Source organism: Plectropomus leopardus, chromosome 17 (assembly GCF_026936395.1).
Source record: "Plectropomus leopardus strain MGB_pleo_1.0 chromosome 17, ASM2693639v1, whole genome shotgun sequence".
Taxonomy (NCBI): Eukaryota; Metazoa; Chordata; class Actinopteri; order Perciformes; family Serranidae; genus Plectropomus; species Plectropomus leopardus.
Window position 1 is genome coordinate 18,545,648 of NC_142192.1, and position 18,726 is coordinate 18,564,373.

The 18,726-nt window shown below is 39.9% G+C and overlaps 1 protein-coding gene across 2 annotated transcripts in view; it reads left to right on the forward strand.

Annotated features, from left to right (window-relative positions):
• The window catches only part of dlgap3 (discs, large (Drosophila) homolog-associated protein 3), a 137,215-nt gene that overhangs the window by 56,172 nt on the left and 62,317 nt on the right, over positions 1-18,726 (forward strand). The gene's annotated exons all lie outside the window — the stretch shown is intronic.

The following is an 18,726-nucleotide window of genomic DNA, read 5'->3' on the forward strand; positions in this document are numbered from 1 at the left end:
ATATACACTCTCTCACCCGGGACCCACGGACACACTCTGCCTGCTGGCACTCTGCCTACAACCTCAGGGCATGAGAGGAGAGAAATCCAAGCAAAAAAAAAAAAAAAGCAGAAATAGCCGACAAGGTTAACCAAAAGTGTGAAAGACAGAAAAGTGAAAAGTTTCAAATTCAAATATGTACTCTGAGAAACTGTGTAATATGCTACATGCTGTTTTTTTAATCCTCAGTTAACCACTTGGTCTTTCCATTTTCCTAACTCGCAATAATTCTCTCCTCCTTCATTTAGGCTCCATCTTTTCTGCTCGCTGATGAACATCAGAAGCACGCTGAGTTTAGGCAGTTTCTCTCTCTGACTCTGTCTGCAGCGCTCCTCTCCTGCGATCTTCATCAGATCAGAAATAACCGAGATTCTAGATTTGTTGTCATGTAAAGGACAGCGGGGGAAATATAACTATAGTCTATTTGAGATACGCTCCAGCTGTTAGCGCAGCGCATGGTGAATTATGGTTTGTGAGGCTTGCAGAGCACAGCTCCCATTTGATGAATTAATAAAACTACAAGAAACAGAGGTGCTATCTGGGCTGCAGGGGCCAACCCTTAACTTAGGAACTCATACTTTATAATGAGTGATACTGTGTGTGTGCAGTCATTCTGTATGTGCGTTACATATGCATGTTTCTGTATGTGTTTTTGTGAGAGGTTGTATGCATGCTCGTCTGCATGTTTGACTAGTAGGCTAATCAGCAATATTCTCATGCAATATGGATGTCACTGAGTGCTCTGAGTGGACTTGAAGGGAGCGTGCAGGGATGGGCAGCAAAGCAAAACCGCAGTAATGTTATGCAAGGCTGCATCTCGTGTGAAACGGTTTTACAGTATGTGGTTTAAGGAATACACTGTCGTTTTTGTTGTGAGCTTTTCCAGAGAAGTTTGTTCAGCGAATGAGAATTGCATGAATTTCAAATAAGCAGCAACATGCACAGATGCACACTGTGGGCACGGACAGAGATTTGGTCTGACAGATTTCTTTGGCCAAATATACATATTGTATTTGTTTATGTTTTGGGGGGATAACTTATATCCCAAACAGATTCTAACCCACGCAAAAAACAAATTCTCATGAGCATCAACTTGGCAGGCCAGCAGGAACAGCTGTGAAAATCTTCAGTATATTCAGGGAGGCTGTCATATATGAAAATTTGATTAGTAAAATGCCACATGTCATCACATTAGATATCTAAGGCGTTTTGACGTCTAATGGAAGCAGATATGTCTCCTGTGAGTGACACATATGGAGAGGGAGTGAGTTTTGGTGTGCGTCTCTTTTTGCGAGAACACGTCCCTGTGTGTTGGCACTTTGTTCCTGTGGAGATGCTGACAGCGTGTGGATGTTCTTGCTCTGTTTAATGAGCAGATCTTAGGATTAACACAGGATGATAATGAGAAACAGCATCGCAGGAAGAGACTGAGAGTGCCAAAACAGTTGTTCAAATTTTCAGCACCCTGCTAGCTCTGCTGCACATCAGACTGACTCGTGTTTCCATAACATGCTCACGGTCCGAAAGGAAAGCCGAACGGATAAAGCAGTTACCGGTTGGCTTCATGTGCTAATTATGATCTACATTTCACTTCCTTATGAGTGATCACCACTAGAAGCAGCTGTCACCTGTGTAAAGCTTTAAAATGGCTGAAAAACGTTTCTTACCTGTTTCATTGTGTCTTTCCGCATCACCTCCATTTTATCATCTTACTGTTTAAATCTAACGTCCATACCTCCCTATTGTGTCTTTAGTATCTTCATTGGATTGTATGTAAAGTGACCCAAGGTAACTACTCATCTACTACTCACCAAGTGAAAGGTCAGCTGTCTGCCCACGCTGGGCTGACGGCAAGCACAGTGCCTTTTGTCATTGTCATTGTGAGCATGTTAGCATGCTGATGTTAGCATTTGCTCAAAGGACCACATGCCTAAATATAGTGTCAAAAAGCCACTCAGGCCCCTGGGAAGTGCCAGTTGTTGTAGTGGTAAAACAGTGGAATTACAACTCCATGGTCCAACATGTGATGCCATTGGGCCGAAAAGACTTTTTGCTGTCGACTTACAATGGGAAAGAGATGTCTGTAAGTCAGTAGATGAATGTTTTTGAGTGTCACAACCCCTCACTCTCAGAATCCATTTGGTCTGAAAACATTTGAAAAGTCTAGAAGAGCCACAAGTTTAAATCATTTTATCCCCATTCAAGTGAGTGGAGTGCTTAACCGGAGGTAGTCCCTAGTGCATTTGCTCTATAGGCCCAATGGTGCAGAAGCAGTGCCGATCATTTTGGTAATTTCATACCGCGGACAAAGAGCTTTCTTTTTTTCATGCGCCACTGAGCAACTTCCATAGTAATGAACAGGGCCCCGCTGTGAGTGCTGTATCCAGGTCTCCTAATACATCCATGGGCTTTGAAGCTAATTTTTGGAGTGGCCAAACAGTGGAATTAAATCCATCATGTGAAGCGGCTCAGTGTGGCTCAAAAACACTTTTCCGAGAGACTGTGATGAAATAGATGTCTGCAAATCAGTGAATAATTTTGAGTGATGAGTGTCACAACATCCATAAATGACTTGTTTCACCTTCAGAATTTGATCCCTCCGATTCAGTAACATTTTAAAAGTCTAGAAAAGCCATACAATTAAATAATTTTGTCCCTAATCAAGTTAGTGGAGCACCAAACAAAAAGTAGCCATCTCTAGTGTGTCTTGTCTATGGGCCACACAGTGAGTAAGCAATGTCGATTCTCCAGGAAATTGTATACGCAGCAGGTGAACCATGAATCTTTTTAGCTTCAAAAACAACTTAGCAACTGTTGTGGAATGAAGAGGGCCTCCAATGGTGTATCCAGTTCTCTTTATTTATCAATGGAGCCACTAGCATTACTGACTCTTGTAAAACGTTTAAGTAGAAACAGGCTAGCTGTTCCTGCTGCCTCCAGTCTTTATGCTAAATCAATACAAAGAGTGATATTGAACTTCACTTGTAACTTTTTTGGATGGAGAAAGTCTTTTTCACAAAATGTTGAATTATTCTTCCAAACATAGTTCTGTGGCAAAAATAAAAAAAAGCGTTGAAAGGCAAAAAGTTCATGGTTGATTTCCAGTCACATTGATTGGCTAAGCTATGATAGCCAAATTTAGTACAATCATGCATCCCAAATCCAGTCATATCTGATATGAGGAGCATAAAAGCATGAAGAACAAAAGATAACAAAACCTTGACCAAACAACAACAACCTGAAACAGTAACATTAAAGCCTGCTTTTTCCCCCCCGTACAAATTGCAGCTACATTTGTTCCACTCTGAAATGCAGACAAAGAAAAGTGAAGTGTTTTTATCTCTCATATCATCTTTCAAGTTAAAGCATCATAATCAATGGTATAAAGAACAGAAAAAAAACAAACAAAGGCAATGGATAGAAAATAACCTTTTAAATACATTCAGGGGAAGCAACAGCAAAACTTCCATGTTACTAAGTAACAGGGTTGTAGTCAGATCTACCACCCAGCGGTGTCGAACAGAAAATATGCTCTCAGTAAGCCTCTGCAGAATAGCAACAAATGATTAAACAGCAATCTAATCAACAGAGAATGCTCCCTTTCGAACATAACAGGTAATAGTTAAAGTGAGTCGTTTTGCTTTCCCAAGTTGCCAGGTAACATGTAGGTAACAGCAACCCTTTATTATCCAGTAATCCTTTGACATTCTGCAAAGGCTGAGAGAGATCTTACACTATGACTTAATAGGCCGAATCCTGTAGCAACTGTTTGTACCGAACACCGTCATCTCTTTGTTTTTCCTCGCTCCTAACAGAGCTCTCCCTCAGGTCTTAATGCATTGAGATAGATTCTTTTAGATCACAGCCCCATAGTACAGCAGGAGCTTCACAGAACAAATTCTACGCTAATCCCTGTATTGCTTAAGGGCTACAAGCCAAGCAGTAGAGATGGTGTTGCACAATTCCACAGCCCGTAGATGATTCTCAGTTGGAGAGAAAATGAGTTATCTCTCTTTTTACTTTGCTTTTTTTCTGTTCCTTTCGCCCTGACTTTGTGTGAAGTCTCTAACTTTCTCTTTTTCTTTCTTGGTCTTTAAATTTTCCCACAAGCAGACATATGTGGACATAAACACACATAGGGAGCAGCTGTGCCGTGATGTGTATGCTTAAGGATGGGTTGAATGTGCAGGGCAGATAAGTTACAACCGTGTGCAGGAGGTACAGTTGAGAAATTAACAAAAAAGTCTGAAAATTGACACATTTATAGAAACAGTTGGAGGGAAACTGCATGGTCACCAGTGTATTTACATCAGCGTACGGAATAAGATAATCAGATCCCTCTAATGATGTGGCCGCTCATTGCTGGGGGCAACCACAGCCCATGGCACTCTGATGTTGACAGTCACCACTCATGCGCACACACACATATACCAGACATGCATCAAGGCGCTTACAAGCGTGACAGCCAATTAATGAGAGGGACGGGATGGAAGAGGAGGGAGAAAGGGAAGATTCGGAATTACGACATTCCTCATTGTCAAAACTCTTAGCGCCGCTTTGCTCCCATCTGCTAATTAGTGTCTAGATGTCCCTCACTTTCTCTCTCTGCTGGGTGTGCATGTAGGTCTGTCTGACATCTACAGTGAAATTCTAGTCTTTGTTGCCTCTTTTACTTTTAATTGGTAAAAGCTGGATATACTCTGTGTCAGAAAACGGATGTTTAAATTCAGGCATAGTTTCCAAATGGGCTTTGTCGTAACTGTGTTTTACATCACAGAACATGTGAAATGAAAACATAAGGGCAGTTTGGTGCGTTTGTCTTTCACACAAGCATGAAAAAAAAAACAGTTCCTGCATGCGTCTGATGTGTGAGACAGATTCACTGGATGCTTGGTTCCCATGCCCTCAAAGTGGGGAGGTGGCTGGAGTAAGACTTGTTATTTTATCTTTTTCTTTTTTATGATGACCCTCATCAGAGCCAAAAATATTTTTCCTTGAGCCTCTCTAAGTGACTGCAGGAAAATGCATGGCCCTCCCTTTACCATAAATAACTGTTTTTCACAGTTTCTGGTTATGATGTTGGGTTTGATGTTGGAGATTTTTAAAGAAAATATGCTTCAGGGTTCCCACACAAAAGTTATACAGTTAGAAAAAAACTATTTTCTGACCTGAAAATAATATTTTCGAAAAGTTTTAAATTGTTTCGGATAATGTTTAAATACCCCAACATGTCTTAATATTACGTGAAATACTTTGTATTATTAATTTTGAATTTCTTGCTGCGCTGTGTGTTGGCTGAATGGGTCTTCATTTTCAATAAAAAGTGTAGTCTTGGTTTAGGAAGTACTTGTGTGCCGTTCTGATCTATGGCATATACAGTAGATCATGCACACCTGTTTGGTGCGCAGCGTGGGAAACTGAAGAGTAACAAAATTAACTAACAGACCAGAATTTGTAACTCGTAGCTAACGTGGGCTTGCAGTGGGCAGTGTGCGCTATATTTACACGTTTCCATGGCAAGCTGGCTATTTGTCAGCAAAGCCAAAACAGAAAATAATGTTAAGCAAAGACATTTCCATCACAAATCATTAAATTTCATCACCTCTCACATTAAATGGACTGTGCCTTGAAATGTGGCGCTAAAGCTCATAGAGTCAATGGAGCACCAGACTTAAAGGAAAGGCCTCTTATATTTCACTACATTTTGCCTTTTTTCTTAAAAAATTAAATGCTTAGTTACTGCTTAAAGGGAATAAAATAAACCATAACTGACATCCCTAGTCCATATGCATATGGTGAATATGTGCAGCAGTTACCTAGAGACTCACAAAGCAGCTGTGACAGTACTGGCCTTTAGCAAAGCTTCATGTGACGGAGGGTCTTACATGCTCCAACAATAAGGTGACTCTTCAATTTGCAAAAGCAATGCATTAACCCAATATGACACTTAGTGTGTGGTTGTACCTGTGTGTGTGTGTGTGTGTGTGTGAGAGAGAGAGAATCACTGCAGTTTCTCCTCCCTTCTTCACGTAAAGGTCACTGGATCATTTGCTTTAACAAGACATGCAAATAAACACAGACACATACATACACACATACTCACGTACACACTGCAAATGACTGTTTAGATCAAGTCTGACTCCCCAAACAGAACAGATACGCAAGCAATCAATTTTGATGCTCGTTATACAGTAATTAGACACACAAACCTATGTGCATTATGCAAGCAGGAATATGCAAATGGCAGCTGAGGCAGCCAGTCCATGACGAGTGTTATGCTCGTTGGTTCTGCTGGTGCTAACAATGACAAGTTGATGATGATTTTAAGATAGAAACTCTTGTGTTAGTTTAGTTTTGTCTCTCTGTCTCTCACTTTGATGAAAAATATGTATCAGATGTAAATAGTGGGGACAGCTCAGCAGGTGAAAGAAGGATACATTTCCATCCTCTGTTTTGATGCTTTCCTCCCTCCCTCGTCCTCTCTACCTCCTCCGTAATACTCGTCATTGTAATGGGGCCGTTTGATGGCACACTTTTTGATGATGTGTCCTTTTCCATGAACAGCATCTGACCACAAGTGCCGTGCGTTTCTTTGAAAGGCTGAATTTCAAACTCAATTAGCACATGTGCACATAAATACACACACCTACTGTATGCTCACGCGCAAGCACACAAAAGCCGGCTCGGTTTGCACACTCTCTGGGTACTGGCACAAATTAGACTGAAACACACACACACATCTGCGCACACACACACACACCTGAGTGGTGGAGCTAATTTGCCCGAGCGAGCCTGAGTGAAAGAAATAATGAGGCTTTGATGACTTCACTCGAATAGACTCGCTCCACCGTGACATCATCTGTGACCTTCATGTGACCCCTACACTTTGCTCTGATTCATTCACCCCCTCCTTCTGTGGAAATCGGCACTTCTGATTGGCTGAGCTTTGCTGCATCTTATGAAGCGAGATGTGGAAGATTGGTGTCGCCTCTTACTTATTTAGCTGCACTTTGGTCAATTGAGAGGACAGCCGTAACAGCTGATGCTCCTTTGCTGAAAAAGAAACCTGAAGTGTTCTTGAAAATGTGCAAGGGCTTTAAATCAATAGGCTTGTTCATTACGTGTAAATAAACTCCCATGGCCGGTTGAAAGACAAGTGAAATGATCCAATATACTCAGGAAGGTGTCCTTTTATGTGAGATGTACAAATGTGGCCACCACAGAGGTCCCGCTTATTCTCATGCAACAAGGACCTATTGGAGAAACTAGACAAAGGCAAAAACGATATTCAGGTGGTCACACAACAGTTGATTTTCTATAGCCATTATTTGGTTAAAATGTCAGTCGAAGTTGAGGCACCAAAAAGGTTTAAAGGGTATTTTGACCTGTAAGAGCCAAGAACAACATTTAACAACAATATTTTAGGACATTTCTAGGGTTTTAGGAAGTTTTTAGGATTTTAGGACATTAGCGGCTTAGCTAGGACCTATGTCAGGAGGTGTGGGGGATCCTCCACTGGCACTTTTTTTGATAAATGATCTCTATTTTGATGCTATTTATGTATTCGGACACCATATGTATGGTAAAAGTACAAAAACCAGTATGAATCAATTTATTTTAATTGGACTTTGCAAGGGCATCATCGCTGCATGTTTGCTAAGCTCCACCCAAAGTGACTGTGACTGGAAAGAACAACACAGAGCTTTTTTCCCCCTTAGTGGGGCATAATGATGGGTTAAGCCAGACCTTTCTGGGGAGTTGAGGGAGTTTTGTGAACAATTTATTACCAGATTCCAACAGAAAAATCTCAAATTGTAATGCAAATTGTGCACCCCAGGTCTGAAGTCAGAACCACAGCCACATTAGCAATGAATTTGAAATGAATACATCTACTTGAAAAATATGGAAGAAATTAACTTGAAGTTAGTTCAAAATTCAAGTTGTGAACTATGAACTAAGTCATTTTAAGCTGTGTGAACTGAACTTTGAGCTCCCTCTTGTGACCTGTGGAGTAACACTGAAACTATTCTAATGAATTACATGAGATGTGAGAAAACATTTTACTTTATTAATATATATATATGGTATGGTATATACATATATATAACTAATTCTAAAACAAATCAAAACTGAACTGAAAAAACTTTTTAAACAATAAAACCCACTGAAAAGAAAAACTAAATTGAACTGAAAAAAAAGAAAAATCCCAAACTCTAATAACTCTTGTGAGGACACTAATAACAATTTTTGTTTCGTTCCTTTTTGTTTTTTCTTTTAAATTTTGGTCCTTTTTACATGTCTGTGCAAAAACTCTCCCTCTCACTCCCAATGTTGAATTACAGGTGACCTTGAGTGGAACCTGATGACGTGGTTCAGGATGATGCTGTAACCCACGTGTCGTATTACCAATAGTCTGCCGCTAATGGACGTCCTATTCATTGCCTTGAGTCTGCATCTCTACACACACAATTGCAAGTGCACACATTTACGCACACACAATGGGGCAAAACAGCATGCATCATTCATTTCTGTAATCAGTGCGCCGTCAGTATATTTGTGTAATGATCCATAATGCATTAGCAAGCTTGGAACTGGCTTTTGGGTGAAGGGACATGGACGAAAAATTGCATTTAGAGATTCGCACATGCATGTGCATACATTTCAAATATGCACTAACACCCACACAGAAAAAAATCTTTCACAGGTCTGACTGAGAATAATGAGAAAGATACTGATTATTTGGATGCCCAGGGGCATCACTGCTGCTGCTATATTCACCAGCAGCAGTGAAATGAATTAATCATAACTTTAGTCATTCTCCAAATTGCCCGCTTGTGACTAGCGAATAACGGGGAGGTAATGTGGGGCCACGTTGAGCTCTGCAAATTTGTTTTCAGGTTGTTGTTGAAATGTTGTTGCCTTGTTTTGTTCTGTTGTTCCTCATCATCCGTAGTGTCCTAGGAGAGCAGAGCAATTTAGAAAAAATAAGGAAAGGATGAAGGAATAGCAATAAATGAAATGGGTCTGGTGCAGGTTGCAGGTGAGGAAAAAGGAAGGAAGCAAGGAGAGGTTTCAGTTGTTCAAGTGGAAGTGTAGTGAGAGGATAAGAGGAGTGAGTCAGAGAGGGTGAAAGATTGATTGAAGGGGGAAGAAACACTCACTTACTGTATCCAGCTGCTGCCAAGGAATCGCCTAATGAGAACCAAGGGATCCTTAAGAGTCGAGAGAGAGAGAAACAGAGAGAGAGAGCAGAGGAAATGCTATGAAAAATGGTGAGCTGTCAGCTGAGGACTGGAGAGGGAGCTGGGCTCTAAGTGTTTTGCCCTGACCACTGAGAATATGTGTATGAGTGGAGTGTAAAGCAAAGCACAGCTGCGTCGTTGCACACATTCATAAAATCACATGCATACACATTTACAGTACATACAATTAGGGCTGCACGCTTCTGACGCGAGTCATGATTTTTCTCCCTAACAAACCGAGATCACGATTTTCTCACACGATTTTTTAACAAAAATATATATTGCTCAAGCTCAAGTGTTCTTAATTGCTCAAGTGAAAAAACACATTTGAGATGCTTGCTGCCCAGACAGAGCTTTAAAGAGATGACATTAACATAAGACATATCAATAAGTGCTGGATTTAAACTTAAAAAATGTCTCTTGTAACAAAAAATACTTGTCTCTTATTATTTCTTAGTTCAGAACATCACACTGGTTAACTTCAGTGTGATGTCATGTTTCATTTCTTATACATTTTTCCCAATAAAAGTCCCATGTTGTTTTTTATTTAATAGCTTTTATTGTGAAGCAACCAAAACAGGAAAAATCGTTTTTTAATCTGCAGCAACTTAACACACATGCTTAGGGAAATTAGAGCAAGTAAATCATTGTCATTTAGAAATGAAATCGCATGGACGTGTGAATCGGGATCGAGATTTGTTTTGCGACAAATCATGCAGGACTCTGCGCAATCCTGCACGCAGGCACAGATGCAACAATAACACATGGCACACTTTTATGAAACCAAGAGAAACAGGAAGCAGACTTTTGTCCTTTTTTTTTGCATAATTATTTCCATGATCCATCTCAACCTTCCCCATGTGACCCTCACACACTTTATTTTTTTTACCTTCCTTTCAACCACCCCATGTCCTTCTTTCCCTTTACCTCCTCTGTTCGGCTCAGTGGTGCTCTCTCTGATTTATGCATGCACTTCTATGCCAGCTTAAGAGCACCATATCACCACCACCTCCCTCTAATGTGCAGTGTGTCTGCAGGCGTGCCCAGAGCTGGTACATTCATTTGATTTGTGTACAGTCAGAACAGAGTCTAAAACCCATTAAGACAGGAGATGAGGGGTGCTTGTTTTGCATCCAATTGCCAGTTTGTGTGTGTGTGTGTGTGTGTGTGCGTGCGTGCGTGCGTGCGTGCGTGCGTGCGTGCGTGCGTGCGTGTGTGTGTGTGTGTGTGTTTGTGCGCGTGCTTAACAAAATCTTTGTCCAGCTGTTCGTGTGGATAGGATCTGGCCAGGTGACAGTCCTGATGTTAGAACAGGTCATGTGGAGGCCAACAATGGTGATTTCATAAATTTCATGCAACCTTGATTTTAATGCAAAAAGAGGTTCAAAGCATCCAGAAAGGTTATAACAATCTGAATAATGTACAGGAGCAAACAACAGTTCTGTGTTAACACCTGAAAGAAATTTGTTTTTCTGACACTATTTTCATTTCATTGTATGGTCATGATGGTACATTCTCTTCCTCAGAAACAGGCAGCTTCACTGTGTTTGAGCCATTGATCCCAGGTATTGTTGCCACCTCCTCGCTGTATTTTTTTCAGTGGCGTTCTAGCTACTGATCCCGGGGGTTTTTACTGAAACTTTTCGGTGCTTCCCAGTGGTGCTTGAGCCATGAAACCAGTTTTTTTTTAAGCCAAAACATGATCTTTTTCTAACCATAACAAAGTGGATTTTGTGCCTAAACCTAACTACACATTCATCATTAGGGCTGGGCAATATACACGATACATACCGTGATATGAGACCACATACCGTCTGAGATTTTGGATATCGTCATAACATGATATCAAACAAGTGTTGTCTTTTCCTGATTTTAAAGGCTGCAGTACAGTAAAGTGTTGTAATTTTCTAAACGTATCAGACTGTTCTACCTGTTCTAATACTTGTGATCACCCACTTAAGTCATTAAATCCACAGTAGTGATTATAATCAAAAATCTTATTGTGTTAATGTTTTGTCCAAGTACAAATAGTCCTCCCTAAAATATTGTCACACTATCAATATCTACGTATTTCATCACATGGTGACATCTGATTTTGTTGCCCAGTCCAGAATTTATGAAGCTTTTGAGGAGATTTAAAATATAGTGATATATATACAGTATATATACCATGTACTGTGATATGGCCCAAAAATATATATTATATACCAAATTTTTAAGGCCATACCATCCAGCTCTATTCATCATTGTTTAGAAACATAAAGTTTCAATGTATATTCAGCAAAATAATGAACAAATATAAGGCATCTGTGGTTTAAGAAATGTACAATGCGAAAAGTTTTTTCTGGTGGTTGGGTTGTCAAACTACATAAAGTGTGTATTTTTGGACAAATGAGACTTCGGCGCAATGGGCATTTGTTTAATGGACATTTTTTGGGACCAAAGGGGGAAACCTTTAACACGATCACAGCTATTTATCACAGTTTAAATAACATAGCGTAGAATAGTCTCATGCTCAGTGAAGAGGCATGAGGGACAATCCTGGTCTTTTTCCTCTGTGAGTAGTAAAATATAAGGGGTAATACGCTTGGATTACATACAATACATTCCTCTAGTTGTGGTGATGTTATCAATTCTATGCGTCAACTTTATCCGTCTTAAGTCTTGAACCATTAAGGAGTAGTTAAGTACAGTTAATTTCTTTTTTTTACCATCCACCCTTCACTGTCTTTTCTACCTCTCTTATGTAGCAGTAGCGACTGGTAACCATGCCACAGCTCTTTTGTGGAGCAGTTTATACTCAGAAAAACAGGGTTACATAGAATTGCATGATATGACAAATTCTATAAGAACGTTAGACTTTGCAGTCCTCTCAAAGGTCAGCACCGTCAAAATGTTTGCTATTCAGACTGAGGTGCACATCTTTGTGTCATACTTCTTGCCCCTACTAGCGAATGCTTGCACATCTATTACTTGTAAAAATTCCATCGAAATGCATTGATTTTTGGTGTTATAAATGTTGGTGCATTTATAAGCTCAACCCTTAGCCTGAATTTGTTATGTAAAAAGCAGCAAAAATACCTTTCTGTTCATTTTAGCTCATGAACTTCACCATTCTTGCTTCATTCCATTAACCTTTCCCTCTTTTATTGCTTTTCTTCATCCATCTGCTACATCTGAAGCACTCTTCCTGTCCTTGCTTTCTTCCTTTAACTATTTTTTCTTCTCTCCCTGAGAAACCCTGATCCATACATCTTAAGCTCTGTCATCTCGTGCAGCTTAATAGAGATCCTTTCAGCAGGCAGGAGTTTACAGTATAGACGATCTCCTAGAGATGTTCTTAGCATGATTTTTAAAGTACATATGTGTGATAGGCATGTTACTTAACTGTATGTCTTACTGAAAGATTTGCATTGATGGGGTTACTTCATGGTATGGAGTGAAGAAAATCTGAACAGTGTACACTAGCTATATGGAAGGAATACAAGCAACTGTTATTAAACTTTTTCCCCTCTGTTAAGCTGACGGAAATCCCCTATAGGGTGTTTGCAGAGCTGAAGTCAGTGTTCTGTTAATAGGATCTAATTGGAAATGGCTGGTGTTAAGGAAGTTGCTTGGGTTGTCTGAACCTAATCCTGTGGAAATCCCTAAGAAGTTAATAAGAATCTATGTGCTATGTCCTAAATGTAGGACAGTGGTTTGCAAACGGAACTAAGCCTTCGGGCTCTTTGGGTTTAGCAGTTTCTCCAAAAGTTGAGAATACAGCAATACAATGCTCTTTATAAAGGATCTTTAATGGGGGGGGAATATTTAGTTGTGGTACACGTCCAGTCCATGGACTTCTTTCCACAGGAGGAATATTTTAACACATTCCAATTGCGTTCTCATTTCTGAGAAATTTGTGTGGCTGATGGTTGGAAACAATCTGTAAGGTCAACAGTCTTCCTGTTTTAGGGTTAAGTGAGTGTGGTCCTGGGATTTTGTGGGCCTAGAATGCAAAGGAAGATAAAAATGAGGAATGAGGGGGAATTGGAATGAGTACATTGACTGTCATTTGCTGTTAATATACAGCTAGCGTCAGATTATTCTTTTGAAAAACGAGTGAACAGCTACATTATTATTACATTTGCCAATATCATCTTAAAGGCTTTCCCCCCAATAATATTAAAAGTGAAAACATTACATTTTAATATGTACACCAAAAAATATATAAGCTAAGCATCAGAACAGGTTTTGTTAGAATTGATTTCACATTCATCCTTATGATACAAAGAAAAGGTAAAAGAAAGACTAATTGCTTACTGTAATACAATAGATGTCTTCGAACGATGCTGAATCTTTGCCTGGTATCTGCATCATGAGCATCAATCTTCTAGCACAGTATCATGCATGTGTATGACACATGATGTAACATGATGAAAAATGTATTTTTGTAGCTGCGACCCTAGTGGGGCAAGAAAAAAAAGTACTTTGAAAAGTCATGAAGTTTGGAAATTTTGTCCAGAAACATGTATGGGAACCCTGTGAAAAGTAAAATTAAAAAACGTGAAAAGAAAAAAAAAAGTAACAGTTATGATGACTGTCCCCTACCCAAAATCTTTTACAAAATATTACAACTTTCTAGTGGAATTCATCACTTTAACTGCACTGCTAGAAAGTTGAACAGACATATCAACAGTAACAAAGGGGGGCGGGAATTAGACAACTGTCAGTTCACTCAACAATTTATCAGCTTTCAAAATAATACCAAGTTTAAACAAATGAAAAGCTGTTTATGACAAATACTACAGTAGCCAGTTTAATAGAGCTATTAAAGTTAAGCAGAGCTGCTGTAGATTGTTGTGCGGTAACCACTGTCTCTGTGGTCTCTCATTGTTTCCTGATTGCAGTGGGCAGGCCAAACCTGTCCTCCCCTGGCCTGGTATGAACTGGCCTTACTGCTCAGCCCTGTGGGGAATCCTTGGTGCATGTCTGGCCCTAATTAATGCCCTTACTGCAGTCTCTTGTTAGAGAGAAAGATGGAGAGAGGAAGTGAAAGGGGAGGAGAGAGTCGGTAGAGAAGGGGACTATCAAATATTGATTGTATTTGCATAAATAGCCGCAGTTGTTAAAAGCCCTGCATGATCCCACTTACTCGCTTTGCACTCTCCGGGCATGCGTAGGGAGAAAAAATAAAGAGAGGCTGAACGAGGAGGAAAAGTGGTGATTAGAGTCAAGAGAATGCATGGATCTCCCGCAATGCGACATATCGTAGGCATCTCAATCAAGCCATCCCAAAGGCTATGCCATGACTTGTTCCCTTTGTAATTTGCACCAATTATTGCCCCATTAGTGAGCTCCCTGTAGTAAAGCAGACAGAAGATAATAATGCTCTTCCGTTGAGCTGGCCATCAATAGAGCAGGTTGAACAAAACACCTGAGGAGGTGAGGTAGTCACTTTTAGTCGTACTCTGTACATCTGCGGTGGTACTAAATGAATTTGGCCTTTGAAACAGAGGGGCAACAGAGTAGTGCATAGAAAAAAACCCAGAAAATAATTGCTTTTGTCCCCTCTTACCTCGCTCCTCTTCATCCAAGCTGCTCTTAAGGTTACATCCCATCAAGCTCCGCAGGCTTGGCCCCTTCACACTCGGTGAGGTGACCTCTGGTGATACTGTGTGAACAGGTAGTGGCTGGACTATATCTGATACTAAACGCTGGAGTGGAAGTACAGAGAATGAATCTGAGCATGCAAAAAAGTGCAACACTGCATGTATGTGTATAGTAGGCCTGCACAATTTTAGAAAAAAAAATGTTCGATTTACTATATATTGCAATGCTAAATTATATAATTGTATCTGTATATTGTTTATTTGACAATATATATTCATATTTGGAAATAATTGCTCATTCTTGAAATATTGGGGTGACTTTGAAGGGGATTGCATCTGCATTGGAAATAATAATAATAAAAGCTGAAAAATGACACTTCTCTTAGTGGGATAAAAAAAAATAAAAAAAGATGCAAATCTGTGTGGACTTTTAACACCAAGAGAAAGAAAATAAGAGAAAGTTTTCCAATATGTGATGAGTTAAATACAGACAGGACAGTAACATTAATTCTGTTTTGGTACTGGTTAATAGTGCTTAATGAAAGTGCAATATCAGTACTAATTTTTTATGGTTAAGTTCAGTTGCACTTGTTTGAAAAGGTTAGATTTATTAGTCATTTTTTAAACAAAGTGTAAAAAACAAAGTTAAGAAAAGTTTAAAAAACAAAATTACATTTGTCCTTGATGCTGCTACATCTTTGGAGGTGAAGGATGAGTTGGGTAAAATAAGCAGCTACGATGAAGATTCCATCCGGTTCCTTGGGCATGTTGCTGCTGGTGGCATCATTCAATTCCTGCAGTTCATTTTTTGAATTTGCATCAGAGTTTTGTGTTCTTATGGCTCACAACAAGGTCCGCCCATCCAGTGCAATAGCTTGATCTGGGATGTTAGGGGTTAACCATGTCTCTGTGAAGATGTGCGCAGAGCAGTCTCTGATTTCCCGTTGCTGAGTTAGCCTCAGTCGCATCTCATCCACTTCTTCTAGTTTTGCCTGTTGTTGATGTTAGTGTGTGTCTCTTCCTGGTCAGTAATGGCAATTTTATTTTTGTTGCATATTTCATTACACGTAAGCTCAGAGTGCTTTACATTGAAAGACAGATAAAAGAAAATATGAGAACATAAGTAGTATAAACATGTGAGCAGTAGTTATCAACATAACACTGCACTGACACTTTGGGCCCCTGGGCCTGTGCCAGTGGGCACATTCAATAATCGATCCATGGCACAACAGAGTTCATTAGCCTTACTTGACATTACACATCCTTCGATGCAACTATTGCACATGTGCACATCACAATGCAGATGCTGAAACTATACTGTATACTGTGCAGCCATAGCGTGTAATATTTGCTTTTGAGAAATTATGTATGAGGATATTGAGGATTTACTGTTTATTTTGTTACATGTTACTGTTACATTTTAAGAGGTTATATGCAGAGGAGAACTTTGAGTCATCAGTTGTTGCCAAAGAACAAAGTGTTCAAATAAATTTGCTCTTTCAGCTATGTTAAAAGAAAAAGAACAGGGAGGATAAACTCACAGAAAAGCAAAAGAACAAGATTTCAAGGCACTTACTGGTAAATAAAAAATCTGTTAAATTCCTCGGTTCAGAGTCCAAACAACCTGTCATACTGTATAACTATGAAGCTTTATGTAACCAAAAGTATTACATGATATGAAATGTTATGATACTGAACCATAATCAACAGATATGTTTGAAAGAGTCACAAGGTGACTTCACACAATCAGAAAATAAGATTTATTCACTTGCTGCACCCAATATTAATATAGTGTTTGAGGTACATGTATTCATTTACATCGTAATACCACAAATGACTACAAACTAATGTAATTCTTATTTCAGAGTATTATACACACATTCTACTGTCACAGATACTAAGCTAAATTTCCAGTCTGGTATTGATTTTGGAACAAGTGAACAAATTTGCATTGACTTCGTCTGGCAATATCTTCTTCTGCTGTGAAGAGCTTGAAGTTACTCATTTGGACTATCTGCTGCATTGGTGAACTGGGCAGTGTGTGGGCAGGAGCTAGAAACTGGTGGGCAGATGAAGCTGTGAGCAGAGTTTTTCTGAACTTTCATATCCGTTGTGACTGCCATCATTAGGCTGTATTGTGGATATTTACTTGCATGTGTGCCGTACATATGAACCATCAACATGCCTCCCCACGTGTGTGTTTGTGTGTGAGCATATTTTGTGTATGAGAAAGCTAGCAGAGCTGATCAGTGTCCATGCTGAGGGCTTTGTCACAGCTGACCTATATTAGATGAAAGCAGCTGGATCAGTGGCCTGCAGGGACAGCAAAAGAGTTGTGTTCTAATTATCTCTGCAGCTAGCTAGCGTCACATCACCCCCGCGCACACACACACACTCGCGCAAGCACACGCTTTTTCGGCAAATCAATGGGAGCTCATGAGAGCATCTGCCATTCTCCGCTTGACGAACGACAGCGGCAGATCCTCCATGTAGGATTGGCGAGGACACAGCGCCTCGAGTTACACAGTGCATATTAAAATCCTTCTGTGATCATGGACTTCGGCATGTGAACGTGTATGACACAACTCTATTTTGCTCAGCGAAATATAATTGCCAGGTGATACGCTGCTAAAATGAAATCAGGCTCTTGTTGTGGCATTTGGGATTTGTGGGAATGCATCCAGTCATCTTAATGTAGACGACTCCTCACATGGATTCAAACTGTGTAAATGTAGTCTGTGCACTCGCCACTGATGTCATGAAGCCTCAAACTAACACACGCTGAGGATGTGCGTTAGCTGTAATGAGGCACAAAATGACAAAAAGAAAACAGCCCAGGGAGCTAATGCTAACAGTTAATAGTAATCACTGGACTAATGCTAATGCTAGTGGAAGGGTAATAAAGTGTGTGGAACCACCCGTGGCGTGCTCCAGTGCCAGTTAGCTTTGTAGCATTTAGCATTCAGCTCACTCAGACACATCAAGGACAAACTTTATTTTGTCTCATCTTGCCTAATTATTAGGGGTGTAAAAGTTCTAAGGCCGAGACCAAAGGCTTTGAAACAAACAGCCAGTCTCATGTTGCAGTTCTGTCTTTCGTGTCTCAGTCTCTTTGTATACCATAACACACCTACTAATTATGCTAAATGGGAAAGGTTGCATGATTTAGTAATGGCAAAAAAGGACTTCTGGACATGGAAACATACATTTTAAATCCAAGTATAAACATAGAGCTATCTCCTGATTTTGACCATTTTTTTTAACATCATTTTTTTAAGTTATGCTAATAAGGAAGGGTTGCAGGACTGCAGGATGGTAGCAGGTAGATTATCACAAACATGGACTTAGGCCTTCAGATCGACTTTCTAAGTTAATCAGAAACAAAATTATACTCTTTTCTACATGCAAGTTTTGGCAACCAAGTTGAATTTCATCAACAAAGCCTATAGATGATATTTCAATCATAAAGGTTTATAGAAAACAACTTTTTTGGGTCCACGAATATTCCAGTAGACTAGATCTCTGTTGATATGAACACATTTACATACAGACGTGTTCTGACATTAGGTGACACACTCACAGCGTTATTTTTGTGTAGACCCCAGTGAGTGTGGTTTTTGTTTTTATGAAGTCCAAGTGATTTCACACATTCTGCTACCTTTAGGAGGTAATTGGATGCAGCACACACTCAATTAAGCCGTTAGCCTCTTAGTCATCCCCTCCTCTGTCTCTCTCTTCTTTTGCTCTCCTCATATGCTCCTGTCTTCCTTCCATTCGTGCAGGGCCTAAAGCGCTCCAAGCAAAGGAGCTAAAGCCTCAGTTAGGCGGTCAGGGGAGCTCCTTGTTTCGGGACC